This window comes from Suricata suricatta, chromosome 9, assembly GCF_006229205.1.
Source record: "Suricata suricatta isolate VVHF042 chromosome 9, meerkat_22Aug2017_6uvM2_HiC, whole genome shotgun sequence".
In the NCBI taxonomy this organism is placed as follows: Eukaryota; Metazoa; Chordata; class Mammalia; order Carnivora; family Herpestidae; genus Suricata; species Suricata suricatta.
Window position 1 is genome coordinate 5,500,619 of NC_043708.1, and position 11,758 is coordinate 5,512,376.

Consider the following 11,758-nt stretch of genomic DNA (forward strand, 5'->3'; position numbering starts at 1 on the left):
CCAGGCCAGAGCTGGAGATGCGGATCATACTATTTCCCACATCACAGGGTTGATGGCAGAACTAGATACATTTTAAAGTATCTAGAAGCACATTGGACACAAAATAAGCCCTTAATAACTATAAGTTCTCATAACTAATCTTTTGCATATTTTTTCAATTTTTTGCACAAATTTATTTGAATGAAAATAGGGACTTTAAATTTTTTTAAAGTTTTAAAAATGTTTGTTGATTAGTTTTGAGAAAGAGTGTGCATATGAGCAGGGGGTGGAGAGGAAGGGAGAGAGAGAATCCCAAGCAGACTCCATGATACCAGCACTGAGCCTGATGCGGGGCTTGATCTCATATACTGTGAGATTATGACCTGAGCTGAAATCAGGAGTTGGACACTTATCTGATTGGACCACCAAAGCACCCATGAAAATAGGTACTTGCTGATATAAACTGCGCCCTCCTTTATTAATTGTACTGCATCTTCTTTTTAATGTTTATTTATTTTTGAGAGAGAGAGAGAGAGAGAGAGAGAGAGAGCAAGTATGAGCAGGGCAGGGGCAGAGAGAGAGGGAGACACAGAATCAGAAGCAGGCTCCAGGCTCGGAGCTGTCAGCACAGAGCCCGATGCGGGGCTGGAACCCACAAACTGTGAGATCATGACCTGAGCCAAAGGCCACTGCCCAACAGACTGAGCCACCCAGGCGCCCCTGTACTGTATCTTCTTATCTTATTTATTGTACTGATCTTTTTATGTGAACACCTACCATCTATCATTTTTACCAACTACATCTCATGCTATATGGATACACCATTATTCCTTTACCTCTTCTCTTGGTGGACATTTTATGTTTTTATGCTTTTGTTTGTTGTTACTCAATAGAAAGAAGTTACCATACCCATTAAAAGAATGGACACAAGATATAAACATACACAGGCAGTTGTCAATAGAAGACTCACAAGTGTCCATAAATGTGAAAATATGTAATCAATGGAATAGTAATTAGGAAAAAAAACTTAAAAGTTATGAGTTGTGTGTTTTGTCTGTTTCATTTTGCCAAAATGATTAGTGATGTTAGGAGACTGATGGTATTCATTGTTGGAGAGCATATGGTCACACAGATACTATTTTACACTGCTCATGGAAATGTTAACTATTACAGCCTTTCTGAAAGGAAATGAATATTTTACTTTTCTTATTGACTTGTAGGAGCTCTTTATATATGATGGGCATTGATAATCTGATATTTTTATTGCAAATATTACTTTTACCTTTAAATTTAGCTTTTAGTTTTATAAATGCTTTTATTTTAAATAAATTTTCATTTTAATGTAGTTATATGTGCCAATTTTTACATTATGACTTAGAATGTTCAGATCTTATTGGTCTTGCAAAAGGATGATTTATTGCTTACTAATGGTTTATAGTTTATTCCCACACATTTGGCCTTCTAATAAATTAGTTATTTGTTATATGTATAAGGCAGACAATAATTTAACATTGCTTATTCAATGAATAGTGATTATCCCTAAACCATTTATTGACTTTGTTTTACTACTGATTTGAAACACTATTTCTGTCACATGTGTGACTCTTCTACAGTCATGGATTGTGTTAAATATTCACACGTAGATCTGTAAGTGATATCGGTCTACAGTTTTAGGGTCCTCTATGTACTCACTTTCTATATCCTTGATGAGCATTCTCTGCCTTGTAGAATGAGTTAGGCTACTTCCATCTTTGTCTCTGGTTTGGCATAATTAATAAGCTACAAGAATTACCTCTTTTTATAAGCTAAGGACTATTTTCTCATGGATCATTGGGCAAAGTGATTTTTGTATCAACTTAATCAAGGTACAATTTATATACAATATGCTTTGTTCACTGAGTCTTGAAATATGTAAACACTCATGTAAACACCAATACAATCAAGATAAAAATTAAACTTTCCTTTACCCCAGCAAGTCTTTCTCACACCTTCTTGTAGTTAAACCCTGACCACTTCCCATTCTCATCAACTGCTTTGTTTTCACTCCTTTTAGCTTAGTTTTACATTTTAAAGAATTTCATGTAAATGGAATAATAAAAAATATATTCATTTATGTCTGGTTTCTTCCACTTAGCATATCTTTGAAATGCATCATTGCTATTGCTTGTATTAGTTGTATTAGTAATTTTTTCATTGCTAATATTACTTCATTGCATGGCTACATCACAATTTGTTTGCCCTGTTGACGGACTTCTGGGTTTTTGCCAGTTTCAGGTTATTGGTGTGGTTTAGTGTCCACCTTCTTTGATTTCTTTGGGACAAATACCTAGGAGTAGGGTTGCTATGTCATACAGCAAGTGGATGCTTACTTTACATGAAGTTGCCACACCGTTTTCCAAAGTTTTCCACATTTTGCATTTCCATCAGCAATGCACGCAAATTCCAGTCGCTCCACATTCTGGCTGATAATTGATAGCGTTAGTCAGTTTTACCTCGAGCCGTTTTTTTAGGTATGTCGGAATATCCCATCATGGGTTTCACTTGCATTCCCTTTATGAGCAACAACATGAAACACTTGCGTATGTTTATTGTACACACTGATAAATCTTTTTTGACTGTTTCTCAAAAATCTTTTGCCTTCCTGTTTTCCTGTGGGGTTTTTTTTTCCTTCTTAATAGTTAGTGGTAAGAATTCTTTGTATATTTTGTATACCAGTCATTTATCAGGTATGTGTATTTTTTTTTCTTTTTTTTTTTACAGGCTTTATGCCTTTTATTTATTTTCCTTGCCTATTCCCCTGGCTAGAACATCCAATATTATGTTGAACAGGTGCAGTGAGAGCAAACAGCCCACGCTAGGCACAATTTTAAGGGAAAGCAGGTATGTGTATTGAGAATATTTTCTCCCAGTCTGTAAATTTTTAATTTCCTTGATTGTTTTAAAAAGAGGTTTTAGGGGCGCCTGGGTGGCTCAGTCGATTAAGCGCCCAACTTCAGCCCAGGTCATGAGCTCATGGTTTGTGGGTTTGAGCCCTGGGTCTGGCTCTGTGCTGACAGCTCAGAGCCTGGAGCTGCTTCCGATTCTGTGTCTCCCTTGCTCTCTGCCCCTCCCCAACTCATGCTCTGTTTCTCTCTGTATCAATAATAAACATAAAATTTTTTTTTAAATAAAAAAGGGTTTAAATTTTGATGAAAGACAAGCTCTTAGAGAATTTATTTTTTACTATTTTTTAATGTTTCTTTATTTTTTGAGAGAGAGACAGAGACAGAGACAGAAACAGAGACAGAGCATAAGGGGAGAAGGACAGAGAGAATGGGAGACACAGAACCTGAAGCAGGCTCCAGACTTTGAGCTGTCAGCACAGAGCTGGACACAGGGCTTGAACCCAGAACTACAAGATCACGGCTTGAGCCAACTGAGCCACCCAGGCACTCCCCTCCCCGCCCCCCCCCCTTTTTTTTTTTACTATTTTTTAACTCTTGATAATTCCTTTCACTTCCTAAATTAATTTTGCAATTTATATTTTCATTGGTAATTATCCATTGCGTAAAATAAAATAGCATGTGATCTCATTTATAGTTGTTCTCTGATTCTGTATATCTCTTATTTCTGCTGTTGTTTATTTTTATCTTATTTTCTCTTCATTTTGGATTTCCAGATAAACCATTTAGCAATTTTATTGGTATTTTCAAATAATCCATTTTGGGTGTTCTTGATTATACCTTCATTTTTGTTTGTTTCCCATGTAAGATATTTCTGCTGTAAAATTGATTTATTTCTTACTTCTAATTTATTTAGATTAATTTCATTATATCTTCAGCATTAAAAAAATCTATAATGTTTTATTTTTTATTTTTAAGAGAGAGAGAGAGAATGTGACCAGGAAAGGGTCGGAGAGGAGAGGAGAGAACCAGAGAGGGGAGACACAGAATCTGAAGACAGGCTCCAGGCTCTGAGCTGTCAGCACAGAGCCCGACACGGGGCTCAAACCCACGAACCATGAGATTACGACCTGAGCCGAAGTTGGACGCTCAATCAACTGAGCCACCCAGGTGCCCCTATCTTTAGCATTTTAAGGGAAAAAATCTTAATTCACTTTTTTTGAATCTTTATCTTATAATAAGTGTGGTTATATCTGGACATGTTTTATTTTGAATATATATTTTTGACCATCTCTCTTCAGATTTATTATGCAGCCTTAAACTTTTTGCTTATTTTTAAAATTTAATTCTTTCTGCTTTAATGTATTTTTTATAAATCAAGAGATACATAGAAGGAATTTTTTAAATTAAATGTACAACATTTTATTTTTTTCTATTATTTAAAAGACATTATGGTCAAATATTTTTCTTCCTATTTTCTGCTTTTGTGTAGATATTCATATCTGATTTTTCACATCCTCCATCTTCAATTTTGTTGCTGTGTTGGAGGAGTTTGAAAAGACTTGTATTTTCTGTTTGGCACCGCACATTAATGGTATGTTCAAGTTTTCTGTATTTTTAGTTATTTTTGTTTACCTTATGTGACATTTGATCCGAGAGGGATGTGTTAAAATCTTCTATTATGATGGTGGGTTTTTTAGTTTTTCTTTGCATCTCCAACAGGTTTTGTTTTATGTAGTTGGAGTTTTGTTACTAAATGTGTGAATATTCTTCTTGATAGAGTGTAATATTTAATAATATTGAAATCCCATTTTGTCCTATTTAATATTTTTGATTTGGATTATTATGTTGTCTGATATATATTTTTCTTCACCTCTTTTATTTAAGCATTTGCTAGCTTCTCTTTCTCCATCTGTCTGTTTTCAGGCTTTCTGTGTCATTTCATTTTAGGGGCATGTCTCATAAACATAACATAGCTGGATTTTTCTAACATTTTTTTTTTAAACTCAGTCAGAAAATCTCTATCTTTTCATAGGGGGATTTCACCCATTCACATTTATTGTAATTATTGGTATTGTTATATTTACCACTGCTCTTAACTTCCATTTACCCTGTTTCCTTTTTCTTTCCTTTTCCTTTCCAAAACTTGTTTGTTGTACTGGCTTTGTGTTCTTTACTCCATTGTTTTCCTCTAGGGTATCAGAATATCTCTGTATCCTATCTTAAGGAATTATTGATGTATAATGTAAACAAATTAAAAACAATCCACTAGACTCTATCAGATCATGGCAGGTGAGGCACGACATTTTAAGGACAAAAAAAGTTACAGTGATTGAAATTCCAATAAGACACTTGTTGGTTAGGAAATCTATGTTGATTTTCAATACTTTATTCACATGAAAGTATTTATTGACTATCTGCTATGCACCATGTGCATTTCTAGTTTCTGACACATGTGAGATATTGAATAAAATACAGTGCTAATATTAAAGGAAACTGCAGCCATGAGTAAGGGAGAAAGAAGGCAGGCTGTTTTTCTCAGCGAATCAAAGGTGGGTGTGGGCTCTCCAAGCCCATCATTCAGTCAGGGTGGAGAATGGAAAGCTTGGGGCTGAGCTGTGTAGGGCACGGTGAGATGGTGCAGGAGTATTTTCTCTGGGTACCATGTACAGTGTTCACAGAAGACCCTGAACATTTCCATGAGGCTGGGTCAGGCTTGAGGTGAAAAATTCCAGGGGCTGGGCTAAAAAGGTAATGGGCAGACCACAGTACCCCCAAATCTCTTGAACAATAAAGGAAGTGGTGTGACTAAACTATAGGATCCAGTGCAGGGATGGGGTAAATGTCACTGAAACAAGAAGCATTGGTCTGAGAGCATTGGAATCAATATTTCACACCCTCTTTGGAAAAACAAAATAAGAATTTGGAACTTCTGTGTGTAATATAAACCAGTCTTCATCAACAGGGGAAATGACCAAAGGGAACTCATTTTCCAGAACCTACTATATTACATTTCTTCTCCATGCAACATCCCATTGAATCCTCCAGGATTTCAGTCTTGCCTCCTGGATGGTCCTATCAGCACTTTACAAATTAGGAAACTGAGATTTGGAGGTGAATGAAACCACTAAATGCCATGGAGTCAGGAAAGCATTCTTGCATTTGAAACTCAGAGCTCGCTGGCCAACATGGGATCTGTTTCTGGAAAGGAAACCTTCATTTTTTTTTCAAAAAACATGAAATTCTCATTGCCCACCATGTCTAAGTAACCAAAGCAGTGATTGCCCTGCAGTTTTTAAATTTTATTTCTTTTTATTTATTTGAATATTTACTTATTTTTGAGAGAGAGAGAGAGAGAGAGAGAGAGAGCGAGCGAGCTGGGGAGGGACTGAGAAAGGGAGGCACAAAATCTGAAGCAGGATCCAGGGTCTGAACTGTTGACACATAGCTCGATGCAGGGTTCACACCCACAAACTGCGAGATCATGACCTAAGCCAAAGTTGGACACTTAACTGACTGAGCCACCCAGACACCTCCACCCTGAGGTTTTTAAATGGACCATCTGTCTTCCCAGAGCAGGCCTCCTGAGGGAAGGCTGGGAGCAGGGCAAGGGCTGGGTGCAGCTTAGCCACCGTGTGGCTACAAACTCACAATGATGAGGCTAGTACCAGACCTCATGTGCAGTCCCATTTATGCCCTCCCACAGATGATAGAACCAAGTGGTCTGCTGGCCACAGAATAACATGTCTTTACCCCAGTGGCCCTTCTTTGGGAGCTCCCAGCTTTCGCACTGACAAGCCAGCATTAGAACCTTTCATTTCCCATTTCTAGGGGGCTCGTTTAAATGCCCCATTGCCCACACAGCACCTTGATACTTGAGGAGGAATCTCCATTTCCTTTTCCAACCTTGCCTTCCTCTTGAGGTAAGAGTTGTGTCTCCATCATCCCGCGATCACCTGGACCTTAGTGGGCGTCCACTGTTACATGTTCAGATGAGTGAATGAGGAAGTTTGAGACATTGGAGGTAGGTTCCAATGCCCACGATCATAGGCCTGTGTGGGGAGCATCATTTGAATTCTCTTCCTTCTTCTCCCACTGTGTCTCCACTCTAGAAGCCATTATGGCAGCTTATGGGCCCCGGGGAGTCTGGTTTCTCCCACATTAGTAGCAAGTACACATTAGCGGGAAAGTAGCTTGAGGCTAGATGAGTGAGGACCAGGGGTGCATGGCAAGTCCTTGGTAGTTTGTGCTTCAAGCCACACTTTGATCCAGATGGGACAAGAGAGGAGACACAACAGACTTCTATGGGCTACATAATGCTTTGCCTGATGAGGGAGCCTTTCCTACCTAGAGGAAGACTTTCAGTGCAGGTTTTGTGGGAGAGCTGCTGCTGCTAATGGCTGTAAACCCTAATGCTCTATGACGCATCAAGGGAATGGCAAGGGACACCAGAAGAACCACTGCACAACCTCATGTGTCTTCATATTTGCAGCCATGCAAATCTGCTTGAGTTCCTACTATCCAAGGGACGATTTGCCAGAGTATCTCAAAGCACCTGGTAATTCCTGGAATATTATTTTGTTCTCTATTATGGGACCATCAAAAGTATATTTCAAAGGAAAATTGAAGCCAGGAAAGATTATGCATTAATAACAATATTAATAATAGCAATAATAACTGAAACCTTCCATGACAATAATCATCATTGTCCGATCCACTTCTCCACTTGGTTCACAGGACAGCCCGGGAGTGAAGGGAAGTGGTCCCCATTTTACAAATGGGATGAAGGTGGCCAGAGGAGCTTGTGGATGCCTGCCTCTGACACAGCCTGCGTAGGCAGACAGATGGACTGTGTTACCCAGACAAGCATTCTCGAAATGTGAGAGATACATGCCTGGCCCCAACTCCCTCAGCAACACCCATCGTGGAACACTCATGAGTCTGCGCTCTTCCATGCGGAAGACTTCCTTGACCTGTAAGTATAATTTAGGGAACTGTGCAGATACATACCAATTCTTCAGAGCTGTGGCCACTGCTTTAATACAGGAAGCTCAGGGTGTTTCTTCCCCAGTGATGCCAAGCTTCACTGGGGATGTTCACATGTGTGCAACAGGCAGCCTTTGTCATGGCTTACCTGCCACCATGGTCTCACAGGGCAATGTGCCTTTGAGGCTACATGGCCTTCTGCTGGCTACTCTAGCCCTGCCCATCCAAAGACCTTATAAGATCAAGCAAAGTCACTTCCAAGCCACTTGGGGTAGAACCTGGGCTCTTGCAGTCATGCTGTGGAATCTGGGTGTTGGCATCCATGACCCTTGAGGTGCCAAGAAAGTATTGTTCTGGCCCTGATGCATCATGTGGCTGGCTTTGGCACATGAAGTGCTGTGACCTTGAGCAGCCCACATCTACTGACTCTGAATGTGCACCATGCCCTGAGCTAGCGCACTCACTCACTTTCTTCATGAGACTTGGTTAATAGTCCTTGAGCTCCACTCAGGAATCCAGTACACCAGGGGTAGATAGCTAGCGAAAATGGTACCAAATGTGCCCTTCTCTGCATCCATGCCCCTGTGCAATGTGGCTTTACAGCTACTTCCATCAAAATGAGGAAGTGACTTCTCCATCCCTTGAATCTAGGCTGGTATTCACGCTCATCTGTGGGACGGTCATCTGTGTTAGTTCCAAGCCTGTACCCAAGAGGCCTTCTGTGTTTCCACTTGTTCTCTGGGAGTCAGCTCAAGCTAGCCAGCTGGATGATGAGAAGCAAGTGGCCCATGCCTGCCCATTGTCCAAGCCCACAGCCCAACTGCCAGCAGATGTGAGAGAGAGACCATTCTGGATCTGCCAGCCCCTGGCTGGACTGTCGGCTGACCACTAAACCATGAGCCAGCCCACCAGCAGCAGCCAAGCCTGGCTCAGATAGGCTGAACCATCAGCTGACCTGCCTGATGAGTCATAATAAGGGTTTGTTATTTGAGGCCGTTCTGAGTTTGGGGGTTTTGATCACCCAGAAACAGCCAACTGACTCAACATCTCTTCCTCTTGGCTTCACTGGAACTCTCTTACCCTTCCCTGTAGTGTGGTCTCAGCTGGGCCACATCCAGTGTCAGAGCTGGTGCTCCAAGTCCCATCCCCATCCTCATTCACCAGCCTTAGGCAGCACCCCTTCCTTGATACTCATGCAACCTCCCTCTTCCTCCCTCTGCTTCCCTGCCTCCTCCTCTGCCCATCCTCTCTCCTAGGATGACTCTCACTCTGTGCTTCTCTGTGATGATTCAGCTCCATGGTTTAGCTTCTCTACCCGATTGGACCCTTGTCAGTCAGGCAGGACCTGACTTTCATCCCTGTCTTCCCTACAGCAGTGGAGTTGAGTGGGTTGTGAGCTGGAACCTTAGAATAATGAGGCTGGCATTTACTGAGGGCCTGGTGAGCACTTCACATGCTTTATCTCATTTCATACTCATAGTACCTGTGAGTCAAGTTCGATCGCCTTCCCCATTTCACAGTCGAGGCACCCCCACACCTGAACTGCATGCATGGGGGAACTGAGGTGGGGTTTGAAACCGGAGCCCAAGTCCATGAGGTCCTAGATAAGTGAGTGAGTCTCTGAGGGAGGACTGGGGAGCTGGAGGAGACAGGGAGCATGTGCGTGAGGAGGGGGTGAGAGCATCCCAAGTGCACAGCAGCTGACGGAAGAAGGAAGATGGGCACACGGATAGAAGAGCAAGCAGACAAGTGTGCGACATGTGGCTGAGTCCCACAGAAGTCTGCATGACCATCACGGAATGAGTCCCTGCAGGGATGTTTCCTGTCGGGTGGTGCACACCGGGGCAGCCCGCAGAACCTCAGGCCACGAGGCCCGGCCACATCTTGCTGCTGTGGCTGCCTATGTTGCAGGTTGCATCCTAGCTCTTGGAGCTACAAATCCAGCTTTCCAGAAATAGACCCAGATGCCACACTGCACGGAGATACCAAGGTGATGGCACCCCTCCAGATGTGGCACAGGGTGCTTCTGAGCCTCCTTATGATCAGCAGATGGACCTTGATGCTTCCTTCTACTGCCCTGACCTTCAACAGGGCTTGCCCCTTCCCCGAGTCTCTGCCCCAGGAGGAAGTTCAGCTCAAGAAGGCTGTACACAGGTCTTTGTCATGCTCCCTGGGCACTGCTGTCCCCAGAAAGCCCACACACACCCAAATGATGCCTGGGCCTGCAGGGCATCCTTGTCATCCTTGTCTCCTTTAGCATGGGGCCCAAGCTGCTTAGCCAGTTGTCTGCCTCCACTCCCTTCCTTCAGCACCGCTGCCCTCCCTCAGGGGGTGAAACATCCTTCAGGCTTCACAGGCCCTGAGCTCTCAGGTTCCATCTCCTGCACTCCCCTTTCTTTTATTTTTTTAAGTGTCTCTAATTTGAGAGAGAGAGAGAGAAAGAGAGAGAGAGAGAGAGAGAGAGAGAGAGAGAGAGAGAGAGCGAGAGCAAGCTAGGGATGGGCAGAGAGGGAAGAGAATCCCAAGCAGGCTCCACACTGTCAGGAGGGCTCAAAGTCACAAACCCTGGGATCATGACCTGAGCTGAAACCAAGAGTTGGGTGCTCAACAGACTGAGCCGCCCAGGTGCCCTGGACTCCCCCTTCCTATCTCAGTTGAAACCCTGTCCACCTCTGGGCCCTAGTTCCCTGCACCTGCTTCTAAAACCGTCATCCCGATTCAAGCTCATCACATCCCTCACCACCCCCGTCTGTGTTCTGGACACATTCTTTGTAATTTCTGCTTTACACCTGTTTGTTAGAACATCTTGCCTTCTACATGGGGCTGGGGGCTTCTTCCAAGCTTATTTATGTTTGCATTCTATGTCACTGGTGTTGTTGAATGTGTGCGTTACCGACTACAATGACTCCAGCTACACCCTGTTTCACACCTTGGTTCCGGCGTTCACTGTGTGGCTTCTCCCAAGTCTCCTGTTGAGCAGCTATGTAATATCAGTGAATTGCAGAACCCTCTGTACCTTGGTTTTCTCTTCTGTAAAATGGGAATAATATTATTCAGAATATACCACTTACATTAGCCCAAGGTAAGTGAAGCACTTGGTTCATGCCGGGTCCATACTGGTGTTAGAATTATTGTTATTATGAACACATCCAACCAGGTTCAATCTTTAGATGCATTACCTGATTACCGGGTCCCATGCCGGGTGCTGGCTTCCTGTTCATCATCTTATTTCACACCCAGGGCAGCTCCACAAGGCAGGCACTCTTCCTCCCATCATGTTAACTTTACAGGTGTCCAGACTGAGTCAAGTGGCCTCAGTAATCCGTGCAAGGTCACACAGCCTCAGTGGGCATCCGACCATCACTTCCTAGATGACGTTGAATTTGAAAGAAGAGATTTCTGCCCATGTTACTCCCACACTACGGACAAGTTTCCTGTAAGACACCTTGAGGTGCTCGTGTGTCCCTGCACGAGTTCACTACCATTTTCCGGAAGGTTGGCTCACTCCGTGGTTGGTTCATGGCTTCGAGATCCATAATAAAGTGATCTTTGCAGGCAAGCATGATTTGAGCGTGCCTCGTAATGCCAGGAGGTACTTGCATGTGTCTTGATCACTATTTCTTTTTTCAGACTTGTTCACAGTTGGTTGAAAGGTGACATCCATTTGTGATACTTGACTTTGAAGGTTCTTAGATCTGCAAGCTTTTCACAGGAAGGAAAGGGAGAAGTGACATTCACACACTCACTGGTTCATTCACTCATGCTACAAAAACACACCTGAGACACTAATGGGGCTGGGAATTCACAGGGGTAACGGAGAGAAGGACCCTCCTTCAGTGAATGCAGACTTGTAAGCGGAAGCCACATAAAACAGCAGATTTCACTCAAGGGCCATCCTACATAGTGTCACA